Consider the following 15,360-nt stretch of genomic DNA (forward strand, 5'->3'; position numbering starts at 1 on the left):
ATATTTTCTCCTGAGTTTGTAACTGGTTCCCTTATCCATGGCCAGTGACAGCAAGCATGGCTTTGCTGTGTACCTGGAGGAGTAGCAGGCAGACCGAGGAGTAAGACATTTATAGGAAAGTCAGAGCACTGAATCAGTATAAAATCATATCCCATTAGTTTATGCTTTGAGTGTACCTGAATAATCAGTGCCAGAACTACAGTGCTTTAAAAACCCATTACATGGGAAAGACAGCCATTAATCCCAAATTGCGATTAGGTAGAAATCTAGGGGTGAGGGGAAGGAGACTTTAGCCTCTTCTTTCACTGCAGTGGGTGTTTGTTCTGGAAGCTTTTAACCTCTTTGAAATCATGTTTGAGATGCAATTGCTGTTGCTGGGGCAATAAACATGATGGCACATGAAGAAAAAAACGCTCTCAAGTGGGGAGCAGACAAGAGGAGCAGATGAGCCCTTATGAAACAAAGGACTTTCTTCCTCGCCAAGTGTCGTCTCTAACAAAACAAAATATGAGGCAGAGTGACTGAAAACATCTTAGAAAAATTGACTGCGCTTAGCTACATTATATAATAGGACATCCGTGAGTCTTTATCTAAATCACACAATCTGAGGCATTTCACCCATTCCGTGGCTCTAGGCTTCTTAAATGATTTTTTTTATCTTTCTCCCATTACAACAACAGAAAATGTGTGCCTAAATCCTCGCGTGTGTATGCACCGTTATTGACTTAGAAAGACTAGATTGCTCCCCAGTGTTCTTACTTAATCTCCTGTGGTTCAGGGAACACTAAAACACAAAGATTATTGTGCACTTGATATTACAGATAATATCTTCATCTTTGAGGCTCTTAACTCTCCCAGGACCCACTCCCTCAGGCAGTGAACAATATTCAACCGCTGCCACCGCTTTGCAACTCAAAACCAAAAAGCACTTTTCTTCTGTGTGCTGACTGTCACTATAAGTGTTGCAAAGGGCTGAAGCGAGAAACAAAGGATCCGGAATCCTCTGCAGTACGTGCTCTTAACCTCCACCACTGCTGGAAACAAGTCCTGCTTTAATCTGAGCAGGGACAAACAAAACCAGCTCTCGTCATCAGACCTTGGGACAATTCCCGCAGCTGTGCAGTAATGACATTCTCAGCATGGCAGATCTCTATCTAAAATCCAGCTAATTGGTAGGAAGAGGAATGTCTGCACAAACATTCATGTCTCTCAGTATTCCTGAGCTCTACTGCAGCCCTGCCCTCATGTCATAAGTCCCAAATAAATGTCTCAGTCCCCCTGAGGGGCAGGGCACAACCGTAGGTAAAATATCAGGAACCTGACATGGATCCCAGGACAGCAAGAACACAGAGATCAGAAGGAAAAACTTTGATCCAAATATTTGGCATTTGGACTAGATGATCATTGTAGGTCCCTTCCAACTGAAATCTTCTCTTCTCTTCTCTTCTCTTCTCTTCTCTTCTCTTCTCTTCTCTTCTCTTCTCTTCTCTTCTCTTCTCTTCTCTTCTCTTCTCTTCTCTTCTCTTCTCTTCTCTTCTCTTCTCTTCTCTATTAGTGTAGGTAGTGAGAACACAGAGCAATACAGGCTAAGAGTGATTTGGAAGCAGCTTGTTCCCCTGAAAATGTGGCTTTTTAACAGCTCAATCCAGCCAGAGCAACAATCCCCTGAGCTTCAAAGTCCCATCTTCCAGCTGCAGTGGTGTTTCTTTCCACCTGTTTTGCTGTGGGTCCAAGGACCAGCACAAGGGTGCTGCTGAACAAAAATAGTCTCACCATCGGCAATCTTGCCTGAACAAAAGCAAAAAAATGGCTAGCTGTGGATTAGAAGAGAAAAAGTGGCTCACGGTGTAACCGAAGGAGAATTTCGTCCATGTGGTGGACTTCTATTTACACATTTCTGATCTAAACGGCAGTGAAAGCAGCAAACAGAAACAGCAATTCAGATAGACATTCAGCAGCACCTTCAGTGACCACACCCGCTCCAGGCAGGCAGGCGAAGGGCCCAGCCTGCTTTTGGAGGATGCAAGGTTTCGAGGTGCAAAGCACGCTGCAGATACAGGTCTGGGGAAGCAAATCAGCTCCTGCATCCCCTCAGCCACATCACATGTGCACCCAGCTCTGGACACACATGCATAATGTAGCTTTATCCCAACAAAAGAGCATTTGTGTGTTCACTGTTCACCCCCGCATTCATATCTGCTTTGGTCAAAAGGGACTTTGGTGAAAATGAGGGACATTTACACAGAATTTCATTTTCTCTCCTTGCCTTGTCTTTGCTGAGTTTTGCTCCTCACTCCTACAGGATGGTGAGAGCCTTTATGACCCAGCAGTTATAATTTATCCTCCATGAGCATTCTTTAGGGCCATGTGTACTGTCCCCCTCATGTCCAGGTCAGAAAGCGTGACTGACGTGTCATGCATTAGGTAACAATGAGCAAAGCAGTGACCCACAGAGGAAGGGAAAGAGCTCCCTCACTGTCTTTTACCTGCCCCTAGTACAAGGTCACGGTGAGCTGCAGGTCTCCAGCACGTAACACAGCCCCGCAGGCTCTCTGCTACCCGACAGTCCTATGTCATAGCTGGTAAGTGGACTGGAGGGTCCACTGGCCAGCTGCCCAGCACAGCAGTCACCTGGTAGGAGAGAGGCCACAAACCTGATGCTGAAAATGCCTGAAATCGGCTTACGCATGAGGCAGCGTGAGGGGAAGCCCCACGGGTCCCGTCACAGCCAGGAGCAAGGTCTCCTGCCAGTCTCATGCGCCAGGGCTGCCCCCAGATGAAAAGGGAACAGGCAAAGGCAAAGCAGAAGAAAAACACACTCGAGTAGGAAAGAATTGGGTTCCATGTTCCTCTTCACACACCAGAGTAGCAAAAACTTGCAGAAAAGCAAAAAAGGTTAAGGCAAAAACAGCAGCAGCAGCAAAAGACTATTTCCTAAATAACAAATAGCTCTTTTGAAATCAGGTTTATTCCCGCAGAGAAAGATTCCAGGGGACACATCCATTTTCCTGCTGTGTAGATTTGTAAAACAAATTATGCACCCACCTGAGTATTGCATAAGATACCAATTAGAAACATTTATTTTGAGTGAAAGAGAAACTGATGAGCCACACTGCTTAACTGCCATCCCTGAGAGACGCAGTCTTCTTTCATTTCTCTCCTCTTCCACTAAAAACAGAGGAGCATTTTACAAGCAAACGGTAAAATCTCAGGTCTCATTTTCCAATTTGAAGTCTCAGAGATGCTCGGCACTGTGTTCTTACCCTGTAACTATTCTCCAGTCTCCTGTAATCACGCTCAGAAGCCTAAGCTCGGCTCTCACCGGCTTGCAGCAGCCCTTTGCAAAACATTTTTTCATTACTTTTACGTCAGCTATCCCTCTCTCCCCCACCCATGATTTTCCCTGCCGGGTTTTCTCTCTCGGGATGGCGAAGCTGCGCGGCTCTGCCTGAAACCAGAACGGGCTCTGGCCCCTAATGCCGATAGGAGACACACTCCTGACCCACGAAGGGAAACAAACTTTCCACCAAACTTTCCCTGCTTGGCTGATAATACGTAGGCTGAACTCCACCGTTTCGCTGCCCATCTGTAGAGCTGATGCATTGTGCTAAAGGCATCTCTCCCCTCCTTTCGCAGTTGGATAAAGTGAAGTGCTTCTGCTGCAGAGCCCCGGGCGCGGGGTCCCTCGGGTCTCTGACCCCCTGGGCAGCCTCTCCCCAGCTTTCGTGATTGCCCCCCTCGCCTCCCAGCCCCGGGCCGCGGATTCAAGCCCCCTCCCGGGACAGAGAGGGCCCCCACGCCGGGGCAACGAGCAGCGCGGGCTGCAAAACGCCTCCTGCCGGGGCGGGAGGCAGCGCGTGCCTCCGGGATGCCCGCGGGGGACCGGAGGGAGGGGGATCCTCCCCGAGGGGGTCACGACGGGCGGGGGAGGGGGGCGAGGCAGCACGTCGGCTCCGGGGAGGGCCCTTCGGGGATCCCCCCGCCAGGCAGGGCGCCGGGGCGGCACGGCAGGACCCCTCACCAGGCGGGGACACGCTTCCCCGGCGGGGCGGGGCCGGCCCGGACCCCCCCCCCGCCCCGCCCCGCCCCGCCCCGCAACCGGGCGGGCTCCCGCGGGCGGGCAGAGCCCGGCGGCTGCGGGCGCTGGCGGAGGGTCCGTGTCCGCCGCGCCGCGCTTCGCCGCCCCCCGCCCGCAGGAGGCCGCCGCGGTAAGGCTGAGCCCCGCCGGGGCGATCGATCGCGGGAGCGGGAACCTCTCGGCCGGGAGAAGTTGGGCTGAATCCCCCCCCCGCCCCTTCCCGGGGATGCGGCTCGGCGGGGCGTCCTTCCCCCGGCCCCAGCCGGTGGGACGGGGTTGGCATCGAGGGAGGGAAGACCCCCCCGCCCCCGCCAGCTTGGCAGGCTGCTGGGAGCTGGTGCTCGGCGCTGCGGAGAGGTGCTGGCGGGGGGGATCGCAGGTGCGAGGGTAGGGGGGCGCCGGTGGCACCCGGGCGGCGGGTGTGACAGCACGGAGCGTCGGCGGGACGTGGTCCCGACTGCCGGCCTGGCGCCACGTCGGGGGGGTGGGACTCGGCGCGGGCTGCGGATGCAACAGTGCGGTGCATAGGTGGGACGAGGTCCAGGCTGCAAGTGCGACGGCGCAGCAGACAGGTGGGAGCTGGTCTGGGTTGCAGCTGGGAAGATCCCGCGTACGGGCTGGAGGTGGTTTGGCTCGCAGGTGCAACTACGCGGTGGATCGGTGTGACGTGGTCCTGACTGCGGTTGCAACGGTATGACGTGCAGGTGCAGAGTGGTCCAGGCTGCAGGTGTGGCGGTGGGGTGTGCAGGTGGGGTGAGGTCCTGCTGTGCCTGGGTGCGACAGCGCATCTGCTGGCATGTAGCGTTCGGCCGCTGTGTCCTGTCTCTGCTCCCGGGGCTGGGCTGGTTGTAGGCTTTTATTTTGAAAGACACTGTTATCCCGTGGTTTCCAGACAAGGCCTCCCAAGTCCTGCCCAGGTTTGCTCACATACTTCTCTCGTGCCTCATCCTCCCTTTTTGCTCAATAACTCTGCAATGATGAAGTGGCTTCTTGCAAAATCAGCACCCAGAGCTGAATTCCAGAGTTTGGGGGTGGGGGAGGAGTGCTCAGATACAATGATCTTAGGAGAAATACCCCAAAATGATGTTCATGGTCCTCCCCTCCCCTCCCTTACCAGATTGGCATTGTGAACTCTATGTCGTTTTTCTTGGATTCCTAAGACTGGGCAATTTCTCTGAGTAAACTTGCTGGCTGCAAAACAGATCAGGCTCTGTGGCAGCCTGCGAGGAAACTTCTGACCTAAGTCGGTTAAAAAGAAAAGCTGGAGTCAGCAGAGATACAGTAAGGTTGCAGTCTTCCTACTGAACTTGCTCAGAATTTGGGCTGTCTGGCAACTATCTCATTTCCCTTCCATCCACTTTGTTTTTCCGCTACACAGAGGAGCAGTAGCTGCCAAGTTGTGAGGCGGGGCGGGGGGGCGGATTGCAGGAACCTATGAGCATATGTGATATTTTTTGTCCTGTTATAAGTTAATAAACCCATTCTAGGCTGTTGTCCAAGAATTTTACTTCAAAAATGCAAGCAGCGTACAAGACCCATTGTGTAAAAGATAATCTGAACGTAGGACAGGAAGGGACCTGGCGGGTCAGCAAATCTAAGCACTGGATGATACTATGCCTTATTGCACACCACTGTAATTCATTTGTTCCCGGTCTCCTGCGAAGGGAAACTTTCAGAACTTTACTGAACTGGTATTATAATTATTTTTCCCCAATATATGTCTTTCTCCTCCTTTGCATTTGCACTGTAATTGCTTAGTTTTCCCAGTCCAATGCTTTTCTTTCTTCTCAGTGTAGAAATTGGAGTTGCGTGCTTTTCTCTTTGCTGTGCAATGCCAAAAATGTTAGAACTCGCCGGACTGGCCATCCGATCTTTTTAGGTCTGTACCCTATTTATTACAGATTTCACCTTTTGTGGCTTAACTCCCAGTTTCACTGTGAGTTGCAGAGCAAGTGGCTGTGCTTTAAATGTGTCAGAAGCTGAACTCTACCCTTTCTTGTGTGCCAGGTATGCTGGACAGGTTTCCCAGAGCAACTGAGTAGAAAATTGTTCTTATCAAAGCAAACTAAGTTGCATTTCATCCCTCTTTCTCCCCCATTTACTTGCATGTCTTCAATTATAATTTTTTCTCTAATTATTCTGTTGATGAGAGATTTTTTAATCCCACCATTGCACCGTAACCGGCCATGAGTAGAAGATGGGGGTAATTCAGCAGTGGGTAGCAATACAGTGCCATAGGTTAGGCAGTGAGCAATATTCACAGAGCTGAAACTGTTGGGGGAACTTCAGACAAACTCAGTGCTCATATCTGAGCTCAGATTTAACTCCCAGTTGATATCCTTGCTCTTAATATTTGCAATAAGGTCTATCAATAATGATTCAGAGGAAATACCATCACTGAATCAACAAAGTCAACTCAGGATCATCCAGCGGCCCCGAACAAATCTAGCTCTTCTTGGTGCAAAATACTGCAGTCTGTAGGTGCAAACACATCACAAGTTCTCCCTCTTCCATTCGTTAACATTGTACATGGCTTTTTATCTAACTAGGTGAAAAATAGCTACATATTTTGCAGAAGCTAGGTACAGCCCTGCAGCGTGATACCCTTGGTGTTCAGTGCAGGAGGGAGACTTGAGAATGACTATGTGCTTCTGGCCTAATATATTATAATCCCTTTGGTATTATCCACCAAACTCAAGTTTATTCCACTGTTTCTCAGCATTGCATGTGCAGCAGTTTATCATACAGCGCTTGTAAGCGTTGTGCTGCAGAGGCTGCCTTCATCTCCCAGTGGCCAGAAAAAAAACACTGAGAGCGCCAGGTGCTGCAACAGAGCGGGGAAACAACCTGTATTTTAATTACACAGAGAGCTCTTGGGTCCTGTGCTGTCAACCGAGATGCTAAGACCAAACTGGGAGAAGGAAAAAAAGTTATGTCAAATATTGAGCCTTGGCTTTCTCCTTCTAACAGAGGGCTGCAACATGCTGGTAGGTCTGGTGCAGGGTTGTCACAGCATTCCAGTTGTTCCAGTTCTGCAGGCATGCTGTAAAACTGGAACAAAGCACAAGACAAGAATGCTTCAAAAAAGGGTTTGCTACATTTGTGCAACTTCTGAGTGCCACTCGGGTTCCTTGTCAAGGGCAAGTATTTTCTGGTTCCTTTTTCACAGGAAAAAGCTAGTAAGCAACAGTCAAGCCTTGTGATTGCTGCCAGATGTCATTAGTGGTAGACGAGGAGCCGTTTTTATGGAACTGAATGTAGAAACAAATGGGAAGAGGGTGTGTGGAGCTCATGAGCCGCTGAGCCATAGCCTGGCATCTGCAAGAGTGGCTGCAGTTAAAAGTAAGTGGTGGTACGATGTGGCAGGTGAATGTTTGTTGCCATTTTGTCAACCTAGCCTTTCAGATCTGTGGAAAGCATCAGGAGAGAGTCTGGTAGCGTGATAACCTTTCTGTTTGATGTAATGAACAGGTACTGTTCCCAGGTTCAGCTGTTTCTACTAGTTTGACACCTGAGCTGATGTTTCCAAGTGCTGGGAATGCTGAAGCCACAGATCAGTGAAAAATCTTAAGCAATTAATAGTGCTTGCAAAATGCTCTGTGCAGCATTTGATGGTGTACTTTCAGGTGCTCTGGGAAACCTACTGAGCTGATAAAGGAGGAGGCAGAAGGTAGACTAAGAGCCAGTGCTTGAAGTCCTCATCCCAGTATTGGAGTTTCTCAGCCAATTCCAGAATATTCTAGTATCCTAAAAGTTACAGCTCATTTCAGAAGAGACACTGCTGCAGCACTGTCTAATAAAAAAAACTAAAGGCAAATGAAGAGCTGCCGTATTTTGTAGTTGGTAGGGCGCAGTGTTCATCTTGACATGGTTGTAGTAGGTGTCACCAGGTTGTGCTATTTTGCGTTGACTTGCCATTTACTTTTCTTACCATGAGGACTATTTTGCCTTGGCTGAGGTGTATATGGTATTAATTTGGTAGAATGTTTAAGACAGAGGAGGAATTTGCTCTTTGTGTTGCTTCTCCATTAGAGTCTGTTGTGCAGATGTCCTCAGTCAGCCGTTGGTGCTAGGAGGACTTTCCCAAAAGGGACATGAGAAAAACTCCGTTTGATAGGTGGCATAGCTGCTCACAGAGTACCCCCAGGTTCAGTAACACTGATTTCTCCCCAAATCTGACTTGCAAAGCCTTCTGTTTCCTCTGCTACTCCCAAGCTGATGGTTAATGCCGAAGCAGGACACTGCTTATGGCAGCAGGCCACCTCGAGACTGTTTTGGTTCCTACATTTCCAGCTGGGAGAGCTGAGTCACGTTTTAATGAGCAAGGACAGCGGAGGAATATGGAGATCACTCCAGGAAAGTGTGGGAAAGGAGGCACCCTGCAACCATAAAACCTCTAATTTTAGTTCTAGTTTAAAATGGAAAATATTGGTGATTTTTGCCCTTGCAGCAGTCAGATGAATTTGGAGGCCCATAGGTCTGCTCTGCTCCCATCTGTGCTGTAGCAAGCCTCTCCACAGGGAGTTGGGGCCGCCTGCTCCTCCTCACCCCCCGGCAAGGCCCATGCCATGTGGGGGGCATGCCAGCCCTGTCCCCGTCCCAGGGGCTGCACGGTGAGCTTGGCCCTTGCTGGAGACCCAGCCCTTCTCCAGCCTGCCCCAGCAGGTGGAGGGGACAAAGGGAGGGAAGCGGCAGCAGCCTCAGGCTGCAGCAGAGCCCCTTTCCCCTCCCCGAGTGGATGAATGAAGATGGTGTCATTTATAGTTATTTATGACTTTGGTGAGCAGCTCTGTTTGTGTCAGTGTAGCTAAGGAATAACTTTGTTACCTTCCAGTCTGTCAATTAAATTGCATTATTTTTAATAAAGCATCTATCTTCTGTTGTGCTGGTTTCCCCTATCGGGAAACTGTCTACTTCTCATCCATCTTGCTTTTCTGTTAAGTCATTGCATGGTGTTCACTGAAAGCAGAGCACTAAGCGTTAGCGTTATTTTCTGACAGAGGCCCCCAGTGGAAGCAGAAGTTCCCATAGTACAAGGTAGCAGCTTTTTGTGAGCGATGGTTTTTTTCCCACAGGCCGCCAAGAAATCAAGCCATGGCAAATCGGCTCTTTCCACCGCCTGGCCCAGATCGAAGTACTTCACCTAAATAAAAGGATGGTCCCTGCTGCTGAAGAGTGTACTCTGAGGAGTGGGTGCAACCCGTGTGTGGGTGAAGGGGCTGGCTACAGGACCACGGGGGGCTGCGGGAGGAGAGGCAAAACCACATCCCATCCCATTAGTTTTGCACCGGCCTGTCTCTTCCAGCCGTGCTACGGCGCTGCTGCCCAGCGCCGAGCTCAGCCCCTCAGGTGCAGCGGGTCCCTCAGGTGCACAGGGTAGCACTGGGGGGTTCTGGGGTCCGGCTCTGGGGTTTTTCCCCCTTTGCTGACCACAGCTGTGGATCCTGGGCAGCTGCCTCTGCTCTGTTGGTTGTGTGAGTAAGCTTCCCTCCCGCCTCAGAAACAGCCAGAATCTCCTCCTTTGTGCATTTCTAGCTCAGAAAAGGCTGATTCATTCTCTGAAGCAGATTAATTACTTCTGCTATTTAAAAAAAAAATCCTTTAGAGTTGGTCGGCTTAACTTTCAGCTGCGTGTACAATGCAGTAAAGCAAATGTGGCCTGAGCCAGAGCAAAAAAGTTTGCATGGAAAATGAAACTGTGGGTTGCAGTATTTACCTGGCCCTTCAGCAGTGGGCAACGTAGGAAGTATTTGGGAACATGTCTTGGTCCTGACTTATTTGACAAGTTGTGCAAATTTGAGCCCGCCATGAAGGTGAACTGGGAAACAAATATTTTTATTTCCTGATATGTTTTATAACTTGTTTCCCTTCTGGTTTACATCAGGCTGATGTGGCATCTGGCTCCCCCAGTAGCTTCTATCCAAAGTCTGGCTGAGCTGCTCCGTTTCTTCCTCCGAAGGCTGCTTTCCAGCCTGCTTGGCTCTGCTAGCTTGTTTATGCACTAATGGACTGTAGTTCCACATTTCAGAACAAGCTGTCCAATATTCATGAGTTATTTTGTATTTACCCAGTCTGAGGCTTCTTTTATAAGCCTAGGGATAAATTCTGGGTTTTGTTATTTCCATTACTGGAAGTGCACTGAACATACACAACCATTACCAAGCCCTAAATATGGCTTCTATTTGTCTAGAAGAAAGGTAAGGGAAAGGACTATCACAAAGCTAAATTGATTTACAAGCCTGCAATTCCCAGACCCCTGTTCTGATAACACTTGTAAGCAAGTGTCGGAGCAAGCCATATGTGTAGAGATGAATCACATATAAACTAATATCCTAATATTAGTTGTATATTTATTTATCAGACAAATGTAGTGATTTTTTTTCTTGAAGATCAATGACAACCACGTGCTCAGCTGGTGTAAAGCACTGCAGCTCTTTGGACTATGGAAATCTGAGGATAAGACTGAACAACTGATTTCTTTGCAAAGAAAAAAAACCAATATCAACCACTTGTTTCTAATTCACTAAAGTGATTTAAAATATTATGTGGGAAAAACTAAAAGACGTCAAATTGTTGGTATAAGAAACCTTGCATGTAAGTTAGACCTGTGTATAGTAAGATCATTTTGCCCTAGCATGAGACTATCTCATCGTAAACCTCCAGCTGTTCGGGCCATATTAAAATCCATTCACGTTAATTCCAAGACTGTGGGTTAGAACTAGAAAGAGATTTTTTTTTAGGACTGACAGCTTTAGGTCCCCTTGAAACAGCCAGACCAAGTACTGTAGCAATGTGAAGGGTTAAGCCAGCCGATGTTCTAGGATTCCTGCGTTGCGAAATAGGGAGTTCAAACTCTTTCACCCAGCAGCAGAGAAAATAGTCTGAAGGCATCTTTGGAGTGGATTAGTTTTGAAATAATGCTAAGCCACTCTTCTGCTCAGTGCAAGAATTTGTTTTAAATGGCTCAAATGCTTAACTTTTTGAATTAACAGCTGAGCATGTTCTCTGGTTACTCTTAATAACGTTATATTCAGACAAGTTTGCAGGAAGTTATCTGGCAGCATCTGGGTCTGTTCTCCTTAACATGTTCAATATGTACTTTACCTGTGCAATGCTCAGCCTTATCTGAACAAAAATGTTCAGGATGTTTGCTCTTGGGTTGTACACCAGGTGAGATACCAACCACCATGATTCATCAGCAGTCGACCAGAAAAGCTGATCTCAATAGGAGGGAGTCGTGTTTGCAGCCTGTTCGGGGAACAACTGGAAAAAGCTGCTTCCCTGTGCACTGTTCTGGTCCCTCCGTAGCTTTTCAGCAGGGACATCTGTAAATGCTGATAAAAAGCTCTTTAGCGTAGTGGTGCCTACAACCCTTTCCCCTGCGGACCTCCTGTGCCACACCAGTTTTCAGGGAAGAGCTATTCCCTGCCCAAAGATTGTCATCCTTGTGCAAGTAAAGAGTATGGCTAAAGCCAGCACAGGACCTGCCTGCCTCTCTCCCTCTGGGGCAGATAAATAAATAAATAATAATAAATTAATAAATATCAGGCCCTTTACTCAGCCTGTGCTTGAGTGTGCATACATCCTTTAGAAACCCATGCATTGGTCTGTTCCCGTTGCTCTGGGTAGAACTGCTGGTGCAGTTTGGGTTTCTGACAGAAAACTTTGTTGTCACCTATCCAAAGAAGACACTGAGTTCCCCATGGTTAATGAAGTAGTATCCCTGGCTGGAAGCACCCTCCTCAAAACAGGATGTTTTTTGTTGCAGAAACTTCCCACCAGAAGAGCTGCAGAGCAAATGTTTTTGATGCTTAAAGCAGATCGACCCCATTAAATACAAAGTTCCAGGGAATATGCGTGTGTTGGCAGTAGCAGAGTTCTTTATTTTCATTATCTGAAGTATCTGTCAGAAAAAGACTGCTTCAGAAGGCTTTTCTTTTCCCCTCCTTATAGCATCATCTAAAGTGAATGTATCCAGCAGAAAAGCAGTCAGAGAGCTGGTCCGTGACAGCTGGAGGGGTGTCAGTCTCCAAGCAGCAGTGAGCAGTAGAGCGAGCAGTCAGCTTTGTAGCTCCCATCTTGCTCCCATGACTTCCTGAGGATGCTCAGATGTCTCTGCTCCCCAAGGAAGGAGCAAACCGGCTGCTTTCACTGTGCTCTCCCAGTGCCTGGGAAGGTCATCGCTGGCCCACCCCATCTACCCCCCAGCAGCTCTTCCGGCATTTCCTGCGGCACAGGATCATGCTGCAAAGGCCAGATACCTCCCCTTCCTGGTGGGCAGGCACAGGATTGGGCTCTCCCCCTAAGCTTGTATGTCTTCATCTGACCAAACCCCCTTTCAGTGCCCTTTCAACACTTTCTTTGACACTGGTCCTTCTGGTTGCTTATCAGAGTTCCCTTCTCAGATGAATGAATGAGTGTTGATGGATTATTCAGGTTTCTTCCCGATACCTTAAATTTTCCCCTATAAAGACATGGTTGCCTTCACTGGCTGCACAGGAGCCACAGTACCCAACAAGCTGGTCACAGAGATGTGGAGGTGAATATTATACCTGTGATTCTTGAATATTGGCTGTGCTGATGTTTAGTAATTTAGTAGCCAATGGTACTAGGCGTTTTAGGCAGTATCAACTGAAAAGAGCCATCACAGCTGACCTCTGGCTGGCATCTCTCCCTCCCAGCCAGAAATGAGGTGGGTGTCTCCTTTCCAAAATCCTTGACACAACTTACAATAAAAGTCACTGGCACAGGAGCTGATTTGTCACATAAACGTAGAACAGCAAGAAGACACTAATTGCTGTAATTAGGAATAATCTAATTCCTAAGGGCAAATGGGGTATATTTATTTCTGTTTAATTAGATTCCTGCATTTCATGGACCCTCCGTGTGGGCAGGGGAGCCACTGTGCTGCTATCCAGAGGCAGCAGAGCAATGCTGGAGCTGCAGAGGGTCTCGGCTCTTCTTTACCTAACATGGGACTAAACTTCCAGTTCTTGAATTCATCTGTCTGATTTTGATGTGATCACTGTTCAGAGGACCACCAAATCATCTGCTAGAAAATCGGAGTAAGATGTGCTGGGGGAAAACCATTAGCCTTCTCTAAGCAACCTGAAAGCAAAGTTTCTGGGACAGCAGCTCAGTCATGAAGGGATGGATCCATAAAAGGATTTACGCTCTTAACATCCTACATCCTTGTCGTTTGGGGGGCAAATCTTTGCTCCCCAGGACAGCACTCGGCTCTCCTGGGAGATAAGCCTTTGGACTGACTCCTCGCGAGCACCCCTCTCCAGGCACAACAGCATGGGGCTGCTGCTGCTGCTTCCTCCAGAGGAAGAGGAGGCCAGGGGTGCCGAGGAAACCCTCGCTTCCCAGGCAGCGCCCAAAGCATTCAGGGACACAGCCCCATACGTTGATTCTTCCCGGTCGTGCTGTGAAAAGCGAACGCCTTTTATAGGGCCGGGGTACAGACAGTCGGGTTGACGGCCCTCGGCTGGGGGCTGAGCTCGGCGGGGTGCAGAAGCATCCGCCTCTCTGTGAGCTGCTCCCACGCAGGCTGGCGTTGGAGCGTGGTGAGGGCACAGGCAGCTGCCTGCAGCAGCCAGGCAGGGCTGCGAACACCTGGAAGCAGCATAAGTGATGCATGAGATGGGAGCAGGAGCTGGGATCCAAACCCCCTTATTTTTCTCAGCTACTGCTGATTGTTGCTCCTGTTCAGCCCTAGAGCTGGGTTTTCTGCTTTTTAGCCCAATTTCTCTGCTTCTGCTTATTTTTTTACATGGGAGATGATGCAGCCTTTCTAAGAACACAGACATTTCTGGCATATCTCACAGGTCCAGGCCTCAGATGAAACCTGATGGGAACTGATAGCCTTTTAAATTTCTTCCGTGGTTCCAAGGACAGGAATTTGCAACATCAACAATCCTTTCTTTGCAGGATTTTTTCTCTCTTTAACTCCCCCCCTCACCCCACCCCAAACATGCTGTAAGCCCCAGCCTGCTCCCAAGAACTAGATTAGTGACTAATCTTTTGAGGACTTGAGGATTACACATCAGGAGTGCATGTAACATAAAGTGAAATTCATTCACTGGTGGAAAAAACATCATGAATTAATGTTTGTCTTGGATTGTAAAAACACGCTCTCAGAGTGCTTCCTACAGCAGGATGGGGAGTGGTGCAGTCATTTCCCTGGACGCTGCATTGTTATGGTGAAACTGCCTTAATTAGAAAGCATGTGGGCAAGTTCGACTCTTAAAGGCTAGCTGAATTTGGACCAAAGGCCAGAGGGATCAGTGTGTTTCTAATATTGGTGGAGCTGTGCTCATGTACACAAGGGTTCAGTTCCGCCACTAAGGCAGGAAAACTCTTGCCGTAGGCTGCAACTTTTGATCTAGGGGGTTCAGTTCAGGATAGAGGCCTCACAGAGTAAGAAGAAAACAGTATTTGAAGTCTAACTGCTACCCTGAGCCAGGCAGGAGGTCTCTGCTGAAACGGGCCATGTTGAAATATTCACAATTTAACAATAACTGGCCTTCAGTTAACACCTCCCGAGAGGCTGAATGCATGCATTTTACAGCTGTGGCTCACAAACTAGTTTCCATGTGAAATCTTGACCAGAAAGGCACAGAGATGTTTCCTGTTACAAAGAGCATTTAAAGTCTTCAGAGCCTGCTCAGCCCATAAAAGCCAGGCTGGACCAAAGCTCAGCAGGACCTTAGGGGTGCCTTGGTGAGAGCAGGATTCCTGTTATCAAGACCTTCCCCACAGTATCGCTGCCTGGGCCTCTGACCTTTGCTGTGCTGCCCCTCTCCTAGCTCTCAGTCCCAGGGTGAGCAGCCTCAGGTTGGACATCCTCCTTATTTTAAGCTGTCCTGGCCCTCCCAGCATTTCAAAGACCTCTGAGATCTTGCAGTGTTTAAAGCCCCAGTGCCACAACGCCAGAAAACCCCACGTGGCTGATGCAAGATGCAAGGGGCTGTCCCACCGCCTGCCACCCCCACGCTCTCCATCCCCCTTGCCCTGGCCATCCTTCTTCCTCTTTTTTTTCTTTTTTCTCTCCTTTCCTTTGCCAGATCATTTCCCTGCTTTGATCATTTCCCTGCTCTGGGTCACCCCGTGCGAGGACTGCTGTCTTCAGCTGGCAGATGGATGTGCGGTGTGGTGCAAGCCTCCCCTCTTCCCAGCCCATGGGGAAGTGTCACCCTTCTAGTGGCCAGCAGCGAGTGAATGAGGGGGGTGACAAATGACATGCAAATGCCTTCCTGGAGGCTACAGAAAAGTCACTT

General features: G+C 48.9%; 1 protein-coding gene across 4 annotated transcripts in view; it reads left to right on the forward strand.

The window, feature by feature from the left end:
• Positions 1-4,105: 4,105 nt before the first annotated feature.
• INF2 (inverted formin 2) overlaps positions 4,106-15,360 on the forward strand; it is a 43,655-nt gene continuing 32,400 nt past the window's right edge. For 3 of the 4 annotated variants that reach the window (XM_064460887.1, XM_064460888.1, XM_064460889.1), the window contains exon 1: positions 4,112-4,208. The gene's annotated coding sequence lies outside the window, so the exon portion shown is untranslated. Of the gene's footprint in view, positions 4,209-15,360 lie in introns of all 4 variants that reach the window. The other variant, XM_064460890.1, reaches the window with a different exon arrangement.

Source organism: Phalacrocorax carbo, chromosome 9 (assembly GCF_963921805.1).
Source record: "Phalacrocorax carbo chromosome 9, bPhaCar2.1, whole genome shotgun sequence".
NCBI classification, from domain to species: Eukaryota; Metazoa; Chordata; class Aves; order Suliformes; family Phalacrocoracidae; genus Phalacrocorax; species Phalacrocorax carbo.